Genomic DNA, 18,455 nt, shown 5'->3' with positions numbered 1-18,455 from the left:
ATAGTATCTAACTTAAGGCCAATGCCGCTTCCTTCCCAGTCCCTTGCCTATCCCTTCCGAACTTCCTATCGCCCCACAAGACCCCTGTTCAGCACAGCAGGTGAGGTACTGGTCCTCTTCCCCAGTAGCGGAGGCATCCCTCGCTGAATTCTGGAGAACGGTAAACTAACTGAAAAGAAAATGGCTACCATGGAGACCATCTTCTGGATTTTGAAGTCATCATCCTCAGAATGCAAGCTCACAGCTATGTGATGCGAACCGCGAAGCCTGCTCGCTCGGTCGCCTTTGCCCGGCTGCGTGAATTCTGAGAGCAAGAGCGTTTATTATGACGTACTTGTGTGCAACTGTGCAGCTGCTAAGAGCTGTTATTTCGAATTTGTCAAGCATACAATGTATAGTGCATTTCTATGAAAAGTTGCCTGCCCCCTGTGGGGATCGAACTCACGACCTTTGAATTAGAAGTCCAACGCGCTTTCCACTGCGCCAAGAGGGCTCGGCTGCGGGTGTTGTAGATTCAATTTGATTCATTTTTTTAAAGGTTCAGCTCATCTCTTAATTAATTATGTAAATGAAGATACGTATTGCCCGCCTCTGAGGTGTAGTGGTTGGTGTGATTCTTGACGATTGCTGTACTCGCACTATGAATGAGAACCGTGGTCAGCCAGCTTGTTCTCCAACTCTTTACTCACACCAATAAGCTCCGCGGTTAAACCTCAAGTTTTTCACTCGCATACCTTACAGCTTATTATAGACAAGTTTTCCCACCATAATCATATATCGTGTCTTATCTACCAGAAGACATTACAATGCACTCTGATCCTGGTTTAGAAGCCTGCACTGCCGTATAGCACCCGCGTGGGATTGGCAGTAGTTTTACCGTGTGAACATGAGGCGTGTTATTGCTCTTTAGAGCCATTTCTGTTAATAACTGTCTTGAGCGACGATCATGACGAGTTAATCCTTATACTTCAGTTGAGGAAGCTTTCTAGATCAAGTCACACCTCGCACTGCTTCTTTCAGTTCATGTGTTTGCACCCTGATATTTGCTTTGATGAATATTTCTCACTTCTTGACATGAATATGTCTTATGGCGGGGATCATCCGAAAATTTGTGAAACGTTGAACCCTTGAACTTACCATTCCATCGTTGGTCGGCCACAGCTGCTGCAGTAGAGCAATATCGAACTCTTAAATCTAGGGGTCGTAGCGGGGATATTTCGGTCACAATCTTGACCAAACGATGGGGTTTAGAAGAGAGCCTAACTACTTGAAATGAGGAGCAAATATGTGCTTACTAGATTTTATTATATTATCAAAATGCAAAAAATAATGTTATAAAATCATTCGTCAAAAAAATTAATTATTTAACGTTTCAACGCAGTCACATTGCATTGCGTGAGTTTTATCTGTTACATTCATCGAAGAACTTTATTCGGAGGAAAATAGACAACATCACACATTAGTGGACAGCGAAAACTAGAAAAACTAAAATAAAACCTGAAAATCGGACACCTTTTGATCCAAACGATAACTGAGAATTAATCCACACGATCCGTGGAAAATCTGACCTTCAACAAATAGAATTCCAGATATACATTTAATTAAGGTTATCCACCAGTCAAATACCCTGTCGGATATGGGAACGCCCGCCGAATGGACCCTTAATCGAACAAAATTGACTATCAGTTGCTTTGGAGAGGTTGCGAAATACTACTGAAAAGCATGGTGTTCACTACAAGTTAACAGCAGCAGTCATAATTAAAAACAAAATTCCACCATGTATTGTCATCTCATGACACCCTTAAGTTATAGAATAATCCCGATGCTGAAACATGCATCACCCAAACAGCTGTTCAGAAGGAACCAACAACAACTCGATCCGAAAGTATCTTACGTCGTTCTGAAGGAACAAAACTGCGAAATGCAGGAAACACTTATGTATTTAGAAGAAATGCCAAACACTGAAGTTTTAAAAGAAAGTGGTAAATCACTTGGAAAAAATATTCTTATAAAACCAACTTTCAGGTTATAAACGATTGTGTTAAGTTTAATAAACTTACAAGTCCACATGATAAAATAAAATCAAAAATACCAAAACAATCTAAGGTAATCTTTCCATATTACAACTGATGTCTACCATTACAGTTGCGTCTACTTACGTCTGTCCCAATAAACTAACTACAAGTTATTGATAGACCACAGTCAACTATTATAAAAATGAAAGAACGAAAATCGAAAATAAAATCTATTCCCAGCTGACAAATCGAAACCGCATTCGTAACTCAAGTCTCACATAAATAAGCTAAGTGTCAACACGTTCACTAACAAAGCAATCGGACGTCTCAACGACAAATTCATTAAGTCAAGAAAAATAAATTAAAATACTAAAGTTCAATGAACTCGAACGCGTGTGGCAAAGAGCAGTAGATATCAATCACCGTAAACTCAGTATCCAATGCTGGACAACCCTCACGTTCATGCCATAATCTTATGTAAACACCTTCCAGCTGGTAAGGGCTGTGCCGGAACATGGCCTCCATATTACTTAGCTAACACTCTTCGCATAGCATACACTACTGCAGACACTACCATCGTTGAAGTCACTTCACAAAAACACCCAACCTAAGACTTGACTATATACAGACGACACCCTAAATCTATCGTCGAGCGTAAATAGTGTCCACACTCCCTAACAATAACATCTATATACACACACAGCACCCTAAACCTATCGTTGAGCGTAAATGGGGATGTCTACTCATCAGTATACTCCTATGATAACGCGTAACGTCCTAAATCTATCGTCGAGCGGAAACTGGGACGTCTACTCATCCTCTAAAATGTCAGACGAAGTCGTAACTTCAAACATAATTACTGCTATTTAGTAAGAAACCTTGTCGAAACTATAGCACACAATGAAACGAATCTTGCCACAGAATGAACGCAAGTCTGGAAATGCAACCAAGTCCCTATCTCGTCACTAAAACGTGAAATTGAAAATAAATAAATGCTGGCTACTGAATCCACGACTCAAACACGATCTCAACATACACAGGTGAAGTTTGGAAAAATAATATTAAATTTCAGCACACGTCTAACATTACGTGAATATCGCCAAAACAGTAATCACCACCATCGCAAAAACCCACACTATAATTCTAGGGTGAGGCCCAAAAATCGCCTACAATCTCACTATTCTAAACATTCATATCCATAAACTATCCAGTGAAGCGAAATTCCTTGAATATACACAGCCAAACTATCACTTTAATAACGTTCAATATCTCATCCCACAATGTTTCCGATTTAATGATAACCTCATCTCGTAATAAAAATATACTGAATGGAAATTTGTTACAACAGTTAAATAACACCAACCGTGTATTTAGAATGCCCTTCTATTCTTGAAGTCGTGTACTATAACATTCACTATGCTGACTTTACATACATCGTCATTTGGACTTACTGTAACTGCCAAGAGCTGCAATCTTCTACAGAAATTGTTTTTCACGGGAGTTCTTGACTTGAAATCATAATGTACGTCACAAAGCACTCACTTCGACTTTGACCACCATTCAACCGGACAGCTGTTCCGGATTGCTAACAGAATCTCAATACACCCTGCCTCAGAAATATCACATTTAATATACAGCCTGTCTTAAAAAAATTCTTCGCTATCGACAAATACAGCATGTCTCAAAAATTCATCTTCATCGCCTATCATCACGGCAGCATTACTCATGAAATACAGGCTTCCTATACCTTCAACATCTACACAACTATTCTCTCATTCCGACACAATCCACTTCTTCCTGTTTCAAAACCTTTCAAACCTCAATACTCCCGTGACGAACAACTTTCTAAGAATCCTCTCATTCATCTTATTACAACTCTCGAACCTCAAGAACAAAATAACACACCGTGATTTCCTATATCACCAACATACACGATGTCACAAAAATTAACTTCCCACGGATAAAAATAACTTTATCAGATTTCACTGGATTTCGACACGAACGCAAATCTATTCGACATTACTGTTAAATACAAGTTTAACATAGAATTTTTTATCCTGCTGTAATTATTATTATTATTATTATTATTATTATTATTATTATTATTATTATTATTATTATTATTTCGACTAACATCTTCTGAACTCATACGATATTCGAACTTATTGTATTCACCACGACTACATTATCGTTATTACTTTCCTAACTTTACTCAGTTTGAACAATATCTCAAAGAATTTTAACGCATTATTTAAACTTCGCATTTTACAGTTTCTCAACGTGATTTTTACTGCCCTGAAGAGTTCCACACGACGACCAGAAATATAACACTTTCGCCTGATCATTATTAAATATTAATTCGACACACCCACTGAAAATTGTATTGGGACAAACAAATTCTATCTACAACATTAATACAAAAATATAGACAGACCTGTATGTAGTCATCTTGGAGATTCCGGCTACATTTAGCCAGCTGACCTCGGATTTAGTTCCTCATGTTGGCAGAATACATCATCTTCTTATAGATTACTTAAAAATACACAGATTTTACACTCGCTATTGATTAACAACACAAAATGACTCACTTTCCTCGCTTTACTCATGCGACGAACTTCCCTCTTTGCGGTCGACTGCGAGTGTCTCCCAGAACTCTGTCCTCGTTCCCCTAATAATAACAGGTGTTCCAAAGAAAACGAAACCAGACCTGTCTCTGACTAGCCTCCAAACCTCCCTTGACGATTTCAAACACACACACAAGGTAATAAGATAAAATCAGCTATGTATTTTAAACAGGTATCTATGCTTTCACAGTTTTCGTCGGCGGAAGCTCAGGAAAATTTCCATCACCTTCAGTTAAATACTCTACTTCAACCATTCCCATGAATAGAGTTAATTTTAAGACACAAATCCCACACTTTCCGGTATACGAGCGACATGGGTTCCACCGTCCAGACCTTCAGACAAAATGTGTAAATGTAGGTCCTCTGAGAGGACGTTACCCTCACCATGAAGCTTGGTTGTGCAATCTCCTAATTCCACATCCGCTGGACCAATTTTCTTGACATTTATACCACAAATTCAGACAGAATTGTAATTCATTATGGTGTTAATTTTATATTTTTCCTATGCTTGCAACGGGCGTAATAAATTTATTTCTGACATGTAATTTCGCGGGCTTTCTTCAGAAATGACCTCGGAACGTGTCGCAAATCCGCGAGTATGGATGCCAACTTTCCTCCGGGCTTAATTGCATTTAGATTCACCCTGCGGATTCTGTCTCCATGTAATGTTTATTAATAATTTCGATCCTTTATTCGTTATCTCTCGTTATGAAGGATTTTCCAAAATTGCTAAATTTGTCAGTACTCCATATCAACCGAAGTATCTAGGCATTTCACGAGAGAGTAGCTAGTCATGGTGAGTTCTGTTCCCACGGGGGAGCGAGACACTCGAAATAAAACATGGCTACTCTCAAAAACGTTATTTGTAGCTGAAATAAATATCTGCAATTATTTTTCATCGTAGAATTATGGGTTCGACGTAACGTGACAAAATGTGTGACGGAATTGACGTCACATTAGTCGTTACCGTAGGCCTTGATCACCGAAGATGCTGCGGCTATGGATTTGTATTAATAGTGTGTTGAAGTAGAAAGTGCACCTTCACTGACGTCACGTTATTCGTTACCATAGGCCTTGGTCGCCAAAGATGCTGAGGCTGTGGATTTGTATAAATAGTGTGTGTTGAAACAGAAAGTGTACCGTCACTACGTCACATTAGCCGTTACTGTAGGCCTTGGTTGCCAAAGATGCTGAGGCTGTGGTTTTGTATAAATAGAGTGTGTTGAAACAGAAAGTGTACCGTCACTACGTCACATTAGTCGTTACTGTAGGCCTTGGTAAGCAAAGATGCTGAGGCTGTGGTTTTGTATAAATAGAGTGTGTTGAAACAGAAAGTGTACCGTCAGTGACGTCACATTAGTCGTTACTGTAGGCCTTGGTTGCCAAAGATGCTGAGGCTGTGGTTTTGTATAAATAGAGTGTGTTGAAACAGAAAGTGTACCGTCACTACGTCACATTAGTCGTTACTGTAGGCCTTGGTCGCCAAAGATGCTGAGGCTGTGGTTTTGTATAAATAGAGTGTGTTGAAACAGAAAGTGTACCGTCAGTGACGTCACATTAGTCGTTACCGGAGGCCTTGGTAAGCAAAGATGCTGAGGCTGTGGTTTTGTATAAATAGAGTGTGTTGAAACAGAAAGTGTACCGTCACTACGTCACATTAGTCGTTACTGTAGGCCTTGGTTGCCAAAGATGCTGAGGCTGTGGTTTTGTATAAATAGAGTGTGTTGAAACAGAAAGTGTACCGTCACTACGTCACATTAGTCGTTACTGTAGGCCTTGGTCGCCAAAGATGCTGAGGCTGTGGTTTTGTATAAATAGAGTGTGTTGAAACAGAAAGTGTACCGTCACTACGTCACATTAGTCGTTACTGTAGGCCTTGGTTGCCAAAGATGCTGAGGCTGTGGTTTTGTATAAATAGAGTGTGTTGAAACAGAAAGTGTACCGTCACTACGTCACATTAGTCGTTACTGTAGGCCTTGGTTGCCAAAGATGCTGAGGCTGTGGTTTTGTATAAATAGAGTGTGTTGAAACAGAAAGTGTACCGTCACTACGTCACATTAGTCGTTACTGTAGGCCTTGGTCGCCAAAGATGCTGAGGCTGTGGTTTTGTATAAATAGAGTGTGTTGAAACAGAAAGTGTACCGTCACTACGTCACATTAGTCGTTACTGTAGGCCTTGGTCGCCAAAGATGCCGAGGCTGTGGTTTTGTATAAATAGAGTGTGTTGAAACAGAAAGTGTACCGTCAGTGACGTCACATTAGTCGTTACCGGAGGCCTTGGTAAGCAAAGATGCTGAGGCTGTGGTTTTGTATAAATAGAGTGTGTTGAAACAGAAAGTGTACCGTCACTACGTCACATTAGTCGTTACAGTAGGCCTTGGTTGCCAAAGATGCTGAGGCTGTGGTTTTGTATAAATAGAGTGTGTTGAAACAGAAAGTGTACCGTCACTACGTCACATTAGTCGTTACTGTAGGCCTTGGTCGCCAAAGATGCTGAGGCTGTGGTTTTGTATAAATAGAGTGTGTTGAAACAGAAAGTGTACCGTCACTACGTCACATTAGTCGTTACTGTAGGCCTTGGTCGCCAAAGATGCTGAGGCTGTGGTTTTGTATAAATAGAGTGTGTTGAAACAGAAAGTGTACCGTCACTACGTCACATTAGCCGTTACTGTAGGGCTTGGTTTCATTTATTCATTCCACACCAGGAAAATGTTGGGACTGTACCTTAATTTAAGTCCACGGCGGCTTCCTTCCCACTCCTATGTTCAGTTCATGTTGACGATCATTAGCTTTGCGCAAAGGGAAACTTTTTTTTTTTTTTTTTTTGCAACCTGGTCTCCGTTCGCGCTTGACCGCCTCTGACAATAAACGATATTTCTAAAGAACTAGCAGTAAGTTGGCAGGTTCGATCCCGGCGAATTCTGGTGGTATTTGGAGGTACGTAAAAAAACTTCTGCAGGACAAAATTCCGGCAACTAGATGTCTCCATAAGCCGTAAAATTAGTTAGTGGTTCGGAAATTTGGCGGAAATCTGTCAATAAATATACTGACACTGGGCTGACGTATTTGAGGACCTTCAAATACCACTGGACTGAGACATAAATATGTCTTATGGCTGGAGGTCATCTGAAAATTTGCGTCACAAAATGTGTGACTCGATGTTTCCTAGGAACTCTGCAGGCTGTGATGTGAAGTATTGATGGATGACCATGATTGACAGACATATAAAAGAGAGGCGTCATCTCATCATACTCATAAAGAGCTGATTGTTTCATTCGTGATACATTCACAGGTCCTGAGTCAGGTTTTTTTTCTATTTGTTTTACGTCGCACCGACACACAGATAGGTCATATGGCGGCCACGGAAAACCATCTTCAGGGCTGCCGACAGTGGGGTTCGAACCTACTATCTCGCGAATACTGGATACTGGCCGCACTTAAGCGACTGCAGCTATCGAGCTCGGTGAGTCAGTTTCTGCCTGTACTGAAACCTACACTTGTCCTCTCCAGATTCCATATAGACGCCTCTCGTAAAGGAATCGTGAGATGCAAATAAACAGATCGTTATCAATTTGAGTTTCATTTATTGAAAGACAAATTTATGATCATTTGGCTTTCTCAAAAGGAAAATTGATACTTTTTTCTTTTACATGGGATCCTATGCCTTTGCTGGCAGGACCTAGTGTTTACAGTGCACCATGTCTTCTGGTATAGGCTAGAGCAATTTTGTTACTTTCATTGATCTGTCTCCGCCTTATCCTTGACTTTGACAATATGAAAGTGACTGAGGTATGAGCGATGCTAGTAATGCCATTCCATGTGCAGCCAGTCCCTGCTATGAATGGTGTGAAAATGTTGCTCATAGGGTCGGTTGGTGCATGCATTTCAGTGGGCTTGGCAGACTGATATGTAATAGCAACTTCTGGCTCGGTGAGGAAAGCAACGGGAAACTACCTCACTCCTCATTTCCCTAGTACGCCTCTTCAGTGATGCCTAGGCCATCTGTGACAGCTGATGGCAGAGCTGTTGAGGATCCAACCAGCCTTAGGGCTGAAGACTGAACATACAAACATGGGATCCTAGGTGTCTCTCCATAAGAGCGTCCGATGGAAATCATAACACTGAAAATGCTCTTGCCTTTGCTTCCATATACAATAACGGCAACAGTTGGAAAGAGATGTGTAGATAACAGTGTTATCGGCATATGAAGCTGGGCTCGCAGTAGGCGGAGGAGGAATATATACTTTTACATCGTTAAATCTTGAGTGAAGTAGTAACATTATTCATCTGAATTAAACGGGTTACTTTCTGAAGACATAAATCATATTACAAGAGAGGGAACATTCAGCATTTTAATGGTACATCCTGAAACATGCATGTTTGTATGTTAACATTCTGTTCATATGGCACGTTTACTAATCTCTAAATGGCTACCAAGGGGCTTGAACCTCACTCTATCTCTGTGAGATTATAGTTTCATGTGAAGCTTTCGACACCGAACGGATAGGTTTATTTTGCTTGTCTAGCTTGATGGATGGCACAGAACAACAATGTCGGACAGACCGGGGACTAGAAAATAGTACAGGTGACTACATTGTTTATTCTGTGCGTGTTGCATGTCGTAGCCACAGCTGTAATGTATGTTAATGGCTCTTAGACGGACCTCAGCCGGGTCAACACTCGCCATTGTTAACATGCAAGCTACTGCCATCAAGATCTATTCTCTTGGATGGGAGAGATGCTGCACGATTATGTGCAATAACAACAACTACAATAATAATAATTGTTCCGGGAAATTTCGTGGAACGCAGAGGTGAAAGAGGGTGCCGGCGTGAATGGGTAGGGAGGAAAACGACCAGAACATAAGTTAAGCACTAAATTTTGAAATTTTATTTCTTTCCTTCTTTTTCATTTTAAAATTTGATAGATAATCTGAATGATCAACAACAATGACTTAAAGTCGAAAATCAGGTACAAAATTAGAGACAATTATCCATGTGGTAATTTACAAGGGGTAGATATAAATAGGTACACTTTTATAAGAGCATGTTTACTCCGCTCATTTACATTCCAGCAGACTGAGCTCCAAAAGGTTACTGTAATCCAGCCTCTAAGAGACACAAGCTTCTTACAAAATTAAGCCTCACTTCTTCTTCTTCTTCTTTATCTGTTTACCCTAAGACTCAGCGAGATATCTCACCTCTACCGTCTCAAGGGCAGTGTCTTGGAGCTTCAGACTCTGAGACGGGGGATCCAATTGGGGAGGATGAGCAGTACCTCGCCCAGGCGGCCTTACCTGCTACGCTGAACAGGTGCCTTGCAGGGAGATGGAAAGATTGGAAGGGATAGACAAGGAAGAGGGAAGGAAGCGGCCATGGCCTTAAGTTAGGTACCATGCCGGCGTTTGCCTGGAGGAGAACTGGGAAACCAGGGAAAACCACTCCCAGGATGGCTGAGGTAGGAATGGAACCTACCTCTACTCAGTTGACCTCCCGAGGCTGAGTGGACCCCGTTCCAGCCCTCGTACCACTTTTCAAATTTCGTGGCAGAGCCTAGAATCGAGCCCAGTCCTCCGCGGGTGGCAGTTAATCACACTAACCACTACACCACAGAGGCGGACAATTATGCCTTACAAATTTCAAAATACTGTGTTAAAAGTCACTTCTCCTCAACAATCTGTTACACACTCGTCTATAAACAATTAGCAAATAAACGGGGGCAATGAGTGCCCATTCTAAATGGCCTTAATGTAAAAATAAAAGGTTTAATATGAACATGAACAAAAGGCTAGGAGGTGAAACACTTGCACTCCATTTAGAAAAACTCTTAAAGCCCGAAGTTGCAGAGGTTAAGCCTACACTGCAGTGGGGTGACTAAATGTGAAATGTTAAGTACCAAATCAATGTGAAGAATTTAGAGGTTTAGTCACAGAGGGTGAACACTCAATGCTCCGTTAATTTACATGTTTGCCAGTAGGGATTTGAACAGAGTCCTCAGAATTGCCGGAATCTTACATCCAAATTATGACTTTAGAACTTTGCATTAAGAAAAGGTGCTTGAAACCTTCCCCTCAAGTTATCTGCCTGGATCTATCATATGTTAAGAGATGTCTGCTGTTTCCTTGAGTTGTTGGGCCTTCCGAATGCCGGCCTGCAGCACCTGCCTCCTAATTACACCGCGCACACAACACCGGAGCGATGAGGATGACAATTTGGCCTAAAAGAGCCTAGCTTTTATAGCACCTCAGAGGGGAATGTTCCAGAACTCTTTATTGATAGGCTGGATGCCCGTACACGCCCCCAATTTTAATTGGCTAGAGAAATATACACACAATCTCTGACTGGTTAATAACTAAGGAAGAAGGAGGCCGTAGGAGTATTGACAACTTTAACACATAAAAAAAAAAAAAATCTACCAAAACTAAGGTTAACAAACTTCGAAAATAGAAATTTGTTCAAGAATTAATTATCATTAATCCCGTACATAGGCCGATGGTAGAGACGTCTAATGGTTGAAGGTCCAAGTATCTTGAGTTACATTAGTTTGAGACACATAACACAGATGACCTTCTAGAAGGCGCGCAGTTCAACCGGACGGAGAAGGTGTACTGCCTGTACAATAATAATAATAATAATAATAAACCTATCATGTATTGGGCCTACTGGTGCGTTTCAGTCTTTCAGCCCCTCCGCATTGCTTTATTAGACATCCTATGCATCTTCCTCCTCCAGGATGATAGCGAAGAAATGTATTTCGTGATCTCTGCTTCCATCCTTTGGACATGGCTTTTCCAGTTTACCTGATAATTGTGGATGAAGTCAGTGTTGCCGGATTGACTTTCCAAGTCTTTCAGGACGTCCTCTTGTATTTTATGGTCACATTTTGTGTAGCTTGCTCCTCGGCTTATGCTATGATCCTAAAGTCGTCCGTGATTCTTAGACTCAATGCCGCACTGCCATAGCATAGGGGTAGACGCAAACGGGCGTGTTTTTCTACCATAGATCATTTTATTATATAGTTCAGTATCCCTGTTGTTCTCGTATACTTTATAATTTTGGTAGATATGTATAGCTCCCTCTTATAAGCGAAAATATATCCCAGATAATGAAATTCAATAACCCCGTCTTAAATGATGCTTCCTAAACATATTTTACTTTGTATAAGATCCTTTACTTTGAAGGCCGTTACGTAGTTCCTTTCAGCTGATGTCCTCATCTTAAATCTGAAAGAGCCATTCTACAGATTGAACACATCTTTACAGGCCATTTTTCTGAGTAGCTAACAATATTCAGTCCGGCTCCATGGTTAAATGGTTAGCGTGCTGGCCTTTGGTCACAGGGGTCCCGGATTCGATTCCCGGCAGGGTCGGGAACTTTAACCATCATTGGTTAATTCTGCAAGCACGGGGGCTTGGTGTATGTGTCGTCTTCATCATAATTTAATCCTCATCAGGACACGCAGGTCGCCTACGGGTAACAAATCAAAAGACTTGCACCTGGCGAGCTGAAGTCTCCGGATATTCCCGGCACTAAAAGCTACCGTATATGACATTTCCTTTCAATATTCAGTCTTCATCACTTAACATGGCATATAGCTCATTGAGTTTTCTGTTGATTTACATGGAACCGTATCTTGTCTGTCTCCATTCTCCTATTAGGGAATTATATAGATTATAAATAATAGAGGCGAAAATCCGCAACTTTGTCGCACGTCCCTGTTAACTGGTTTCCATTGTGTCAGTTTCATATCTAGTTTCATTGAGAAAAGTGTGAAACTGAATATGTTGTATAATTATATTGTCTATGATTTTTTGACGGATATTATCCTTGGTTAAAATTGCAATCGTTCCATTCCTGTCAACTTCGTCAGAGGCTTTCTTGAAACCAATAAATGCTGTGTGAGTTTCTATGTTAAATTATCTGTCCTTTTTTTCCTACTGAGCATACGCATGTCCGCAAGACCGTCCATTCCGAAATAGGCCTACATGTTTTGCATCTCGAATGTTGTATTCGTAATATTGGTCTATATTTTCTTTAATTACATTTCGTACGCGAGTTTAGAACCTCTACCATTCCTTTTCTTACTTTTATTAATCCGTTTACCCTTCAGGGTTGGCTTTTAGCGAGGGATCCCACCTCTACCGCCTCAACGGCAGTGTCCTGGAGTGTGAGACTTTGGCTCGGGATAAAACTGGGGAGGAGGACCAGTACCTCGCCCAGGCCGCCTCACCTGCTATGCTGAACAGGATCCACGTGGGAGGATGGGAAGATTGGAAAAGATAGACAAGGAAGAGAGACGGAAGCAGCCGTGGCCTTAAGGTAGGTACCAACCTGGCATTTGCCTGGAGGAGAAGTGGGAAACCACGGAAAACCACTTCGAGGATGGCTGAGATAGGAATCGAACCCCCTTCTACTCAGTCGACCTCCCGAGGCTGAGTGGACCCGTTCCAACCCTTGTACCACTTTTCAAATTTCGTGGTGGAGCCGGAAATAGAACCCGGGCCTGGGGCGGGGGGGGGGGGGGGAGGAGGTTGGCAGCTAATCACACTAACCACTACACCACAGAGGCGGACATGCCCCTATCTTTCTCACAAAAATTGTATATCACACTTATTATGAATATGAATAGCTCAAACAACTGCTTTGTTCCAACTCTTTCTCCATTTATATAAAACTAGCTGATATACCCGTGCTTCGCTACGGGATTCTCAGAAAGACTGATTTTGTGGTTTTCCTAATTGAAATCAACATAGGTCATTACAAAAACGTAAGTATGAATGTAGCGATTAAAAGCAATGCTATCATATAAAATACTCGATCAAATGGAAAGCCGCACGTTTTATCTCTTTTAACGAACAGTGCTGCGCATGGGCGCCCGCAGGATCTTTTCCAAGGGGGGGCACACTAACAATTTTCTTGAATATAAATACCAATATAACGTCAGCAACATTAAATTGTTTACAGAAATTTGCGAATATAACATATGCTAAATGACTGTCAGTAAGTTCAGTTTATGAAAATCTGGTATGATATTAAACAATTGAACATCAACTTTTTAAAATTCCAGGGGGGGGCAAGCGCCCCCCCCCCTTGCCCCCCCTTGCGGGCGCCCATGGTGCTGCGGTTAGATTGCGGTCCAAAGTTCAAGAGCTGAGGTGACCAGGCCGCAGATTGCCATGAACACTCATCTGACATTATTCCGTTAAATATGCACACTGTTCATTCCAATCAGTGCCTCAGGGTAGGGATTGAATAGCCCGAATGCTATGATGATCCAGTGTGTTACGTACCAGTAGTATTAGAAAATTTATAAATCAGGGGAATGGCATGCTACTTCCCATCAATATTCAGGCAGGCTGTTAAACTCTGTACGACTGGGCGAGTTGACCGTGTTGTTAGCGGTGCGCAGCTGTGAGCTTGCATCCGAGAGATAGTGCATTCGAACCCCATTGTCGGCAGTGCTGAAGATGGTATTCTGTGGTTTCCCACTTCCACACCAGTCAAATGCTGGGCCTGTACCTTAATTAAGGCCTAAGGCACTCCTAGCCATTTCCTATCCCATCGTCGCCATAAAACGTCGGTGTGACGTAAATCAAATAAAACACTCTGTACGTAGCAGTAATCCTATCTACCGGAGATGAGGGGCAACAGAAGACACAAAGCACGTCACGACAAACAATGGTCAATGTAATGGTATTGTTGATCAATGTTATGAGCTTTCTATATTGTAGGCCTTCACATTTAGTTTTCTTTCGACTATGCGATTTGTAAAATATTTTATACCGTAAACTGTAGTTTCTTATTCTCCGACTTAACATACCGATTTTCATTAAATACTGTTTACCTATTTTCTCGTTACTCGGCGCTGATATGGACTTAGTTACAAAAATCCAAATCACGAATATCTTTGTGATCTTAGCCAGTACGGTAACAATGTATAAGACATGAATGATAGGAAATTTAATACTATATAACCTTAGTTATGTAGCATTCATCGATTACACCTCTAATAAGAAATATTTGAGAATTACATTTTAGGCCTTCCCCTAAACTACCATTTCACTCACCGTGAATAAAATAATTTACAGCCTAGACTATAGCGACTTATTTCCTGACATTGCATACCGATTTTCATCAAGATAGGACTACTAATAACAACAATATTTGAGAATTAAATTTTAGGCGTTCCCCTAAACTACCATTTCACTCAGCGTGAGTAAAATGATTTATAGCCTAGATTGTAGAGGCTCATCCCCCGACTTCACATACCGATTTTCATTAGACCACTATTAACATAAGTGGTTGAGAATTCAATTTTAGGCCTTCCCCTAAACTACCATTTCACTCAGCGTGAGTAAAATGATTTATAGCCTAGATTGTAGAGGCTCATCCCCTGACTTCACATACCGATTTTCATTAAATTCTCTTCAACCGTTTTCTCGTGATGCGTGTACATACATACAGACAGATAGACAGACAGACAGACAGACAGACAGACAGACAGACAGACAGACAGACAGACAGACAGACAGACAGACAGACAGACAGAAATTACGGAAAAGCAAAAAGTGCATTTTCTTATTACTATGGACATGACCGATACAGAAATAACATTATTTTCAAATTCTGAGCAATGTACAGACAAAACTCTTATTTTATATATATAGATAAGAGTTTGGTCTGTACATTGCTCAGAATTTGAAAATAATGGTATTTCTGTATCGGTCATGTCCATAGTAACAAGAAAATGCACTTTTTACTTTTCCGTAATTTCTGTCTGTCTGTCTGTCTGTCTGTCTGTCTGTCTGTCTGTCTGTCTGTCTGTCTGTCTGTCTGTCTGTCTGTCTGTCTGTACACGCATCACGAGAAAACGGTTGAAGAGAATTTAATGAAAATCGGTATGTGAAGTCAGGGGATGAGCCTCTACAATCTAGGCTATAAATCATTTTACTCACGCTGAGTGAAATGGTAATTTAGGGGAAGGCCTAAAATTGAATTCTCAACTATTTATGTTATTAGTGGTCTAATGAAAATCGGTATGTGAAGTTGGGGGATGAGCCTCTACAATCTAGGCTATAAATCATTTTACTCACGCTGAGAGAAATGGTAGTTATGGGGAAGGCCTAAAATTGAATTCTCAAGTATTTATGTTATTAGTGATCGTATTTTAAAGAAAATGGGTATGCAAAGTTGGGGAATAAGTTGCTACAATCTAGGCTATCAATAATTGTATTCATGCTGAGAAAAATGGTAGTTTAGGGGAAGGCTTAAAATATAATTCTCAAATATTGTTGTTATTAGTAGTCCTGTCTTGATGAAAATCGGAATGCAAAGTCAGGAAATAAATCGCTATAGTCTAGGCTATAAATTATTTTATTCACGCTGAGTGAAATAGTAGTTTAAGGGAAGGCCTAAAATGTAATTCTCAAATATTTCTTATTAGAGGTGTAATCGATGAATGCTACATAACTAGGGTTATATAGTATTAAATTTCCTATTATTCATGTCTTATACATTGTTACCGTACTGGCTATGATCACAAAGATATTCATGATTTTGGATTTTTGTTACTAAGTCAATATCAGCGCCGAGTAACCAGAAATGGGTAAACAGTATTTAATGAAAATCGGTATGTAAAGTCGGAGAATAAGAAACTACAGTTTATGGTATAAAATATTTTACAAATCACAGAGTCGAAAGAAAACTAAATGTGAAGGCCTACAATACAGAAAGCTCATAACATTGATCAACAATACCATTACATTGACCATTGTTTGTCGTGATGTGCTTTCTGTCATCTGTTGCCCTTCATCTCCGGTAGATAGGATTACTGCTGCGTACAGAGTATTTTTTATGTGATTTATACGTCGCACCGACATAGATAGGTTTTATGGCGACGATGGGATAGGAAAGGGCTAGGAGTGCCTTAGGCCTTAATTAAGGTACAGGCCCAGCATTTGACTGATGTGAAAGTGGGAAACCACGGAATACCATCATCGGCGCTGCCGACAATGGGGTTCGAATCCACTATCTCTCGGATGCAAGCTCACAGCTGCGCACCGCTAACCGCACGGTCAACTCGCCCAGTCGTACAGAGTGTAACAGCCTGCCTGAATATTGATGGGAAGTAGCTGGGGAGTTAGATAACTTTCTTCTTTAGCATGACATTCCCATGGTTTATAAATTTTCTGATACTATTGGTACGTAACACACTGGATCAGCATAGCATTCGAGCTATTCAATCCCTACTCTGAGGCACTGATTGGAATGAGCAGTGTGCATATTTAGCGGAATAATGGCAGATGAGTGTTCATGGCAATCTGCGGCCTGGTCATCCCAGCTCTGGAACTTTGGACTATTAGATTGGCACCGCAATCTAACCGCAGAACTGTTCGTTAAAAGTGATAAAATGTGCGGCTTTCCATTTGATCGAGTATTTTATATGATAGCATTGCTTTTAATCGCTACATTCATACTTACGTTTTTGTAATGACCTATGTTGATTTCAGGTTAAGAAAACCACAAAGTCAGTCTTTCTGAGAATCCCGTAGCGAAGCACGGGTACATCAGCTAGTCCCATATTAAATTTAGAAATGTAAGTCACCTTTATATTAATTGCTTACCTGAGAATTTGTTTAAGACTGCATTTAGTGAATTTTATCCAAGTGCTTTTCAATTTCTACGTTTTCTGAGTGCTAGCTCCAGTTCTTCTAAAATAATAGTTTCACAATAGTAGTAGTGACATATTTGTGAAGTGATGACTTCTTCTTGGATACCTGCCCAAAGGTTATGAAAGAATGTGAGCCATGATAGTGGAGGCACTGCATTTAGTTTTACATCCTCTATTATTTATTTATTTATTTATTTATTTATTTATTTATTTATTTATTTATTTATTTATTTTATTTTTTTCACTAAGCACAAGATACAGCTACACTGAGCAAATTTCACTTGCACTGTCAACAGACTATTTAACAAACATAAACTTTCATAATAAAATATAAGAAACATAACAAAATATAACAAGATCAGGTACACAGCCTACTAATAACAACTGTCCAAATCGAAGACCATGAGAATGTCCATGTTCATAGCCAAGTCGTCGTGGGTCAAGATGACGGTATAATCCCTTCACATCAACTTATCTTTAAGAGACTATTTTCACCCCTCTTGAATATGCTTTTATTTGATGCTATATCAAGCTCTTGTCTCCTATTAATATTGTTAAACAGTGTTTGGAGGCGGATTAGGAAAGATCGTTGAAGTATTGAGTGCTGAATGTGGGGAATGTGGAGAAGGTCTTTGGTTCTGGTGGAGCTGGAAGGAACACGGAGATAGAAGAGTGAGACAAGATGTTCCGAGCGGTAATGCCCATTTAAGATCCCGTGGATCAGGTCAGCTACCTGTCGCCTGATGTTCAGCGGTGACATATTAATTGCCATTAATACCTGCTGCGTAGATAGATCTCTGAGCTTGGGGTTTCTGTTCCTTACAATTGCAGCAAAGAAGGACACTGCTCTGTCTAACTGCTTCTGTTGTCCAAATCGGAGAGCAGTAGTTTAAGAGAGGTTGAATGGTCGTGAGGAAGAAGTGACGGAGAGCAATGGGGTTAGAAATGTCTGTGAAGCGAAAGAGAATGCCTAGTAATTTCATAGCCTTGGTTGTATATGTTTCTATGTGGGTCTTAAATTGTAATTTTGTATCGAATATTACACCTAGGTCACGCTGTTGCGTAACTACTGTTATGGGCTTGTCGAGTAGGTAATATGATGTCACCATTCTTTAATATTCGTATTACAACCTGTGACAATAAAGTT

At 40.5% G+C, this 18,455-nt stretch overlaps 1 non-coding gene across 1 annotated transcript; it reads right to left on the bottom strand.

Moving 5' to 3' along the window:
• Positions 1-420: 420 nt before the first annotated feature.
• Positions 421-493, bottom strand: TRNAR-UCU (transfer RNA arginine (anticodon UCU)). The gene has a single exon. It is a non-coding gene; the product is annotated as a tRNA-Arg (tRNA).
• Between the last annotated feature and the right edge of the window lie 17,962 nt (positions 494-18,455).

The sequence above is a fragment of the Anabrus simplex genome, chromosome 8 (assembly GCF_040414725.1).
Source record: "Anabrus simplex isolate iqAnaSimp1 chromosome 8, ASM4041472v1, whole genome shotgun sequence".
Classification (NCBI taxonomy): domain Eukaryota; kingdom Metazoa; phylum Arthropoda; class Insecta; order Orthoptera; family Tettigoniidae; genus Anabrus; species Anabrus simplex.
The sequence above is the reverse complement of the archived record's forward strand: the minus strand, read 5'-3'. Positions and strand labels throughout refer to the sequence as shown.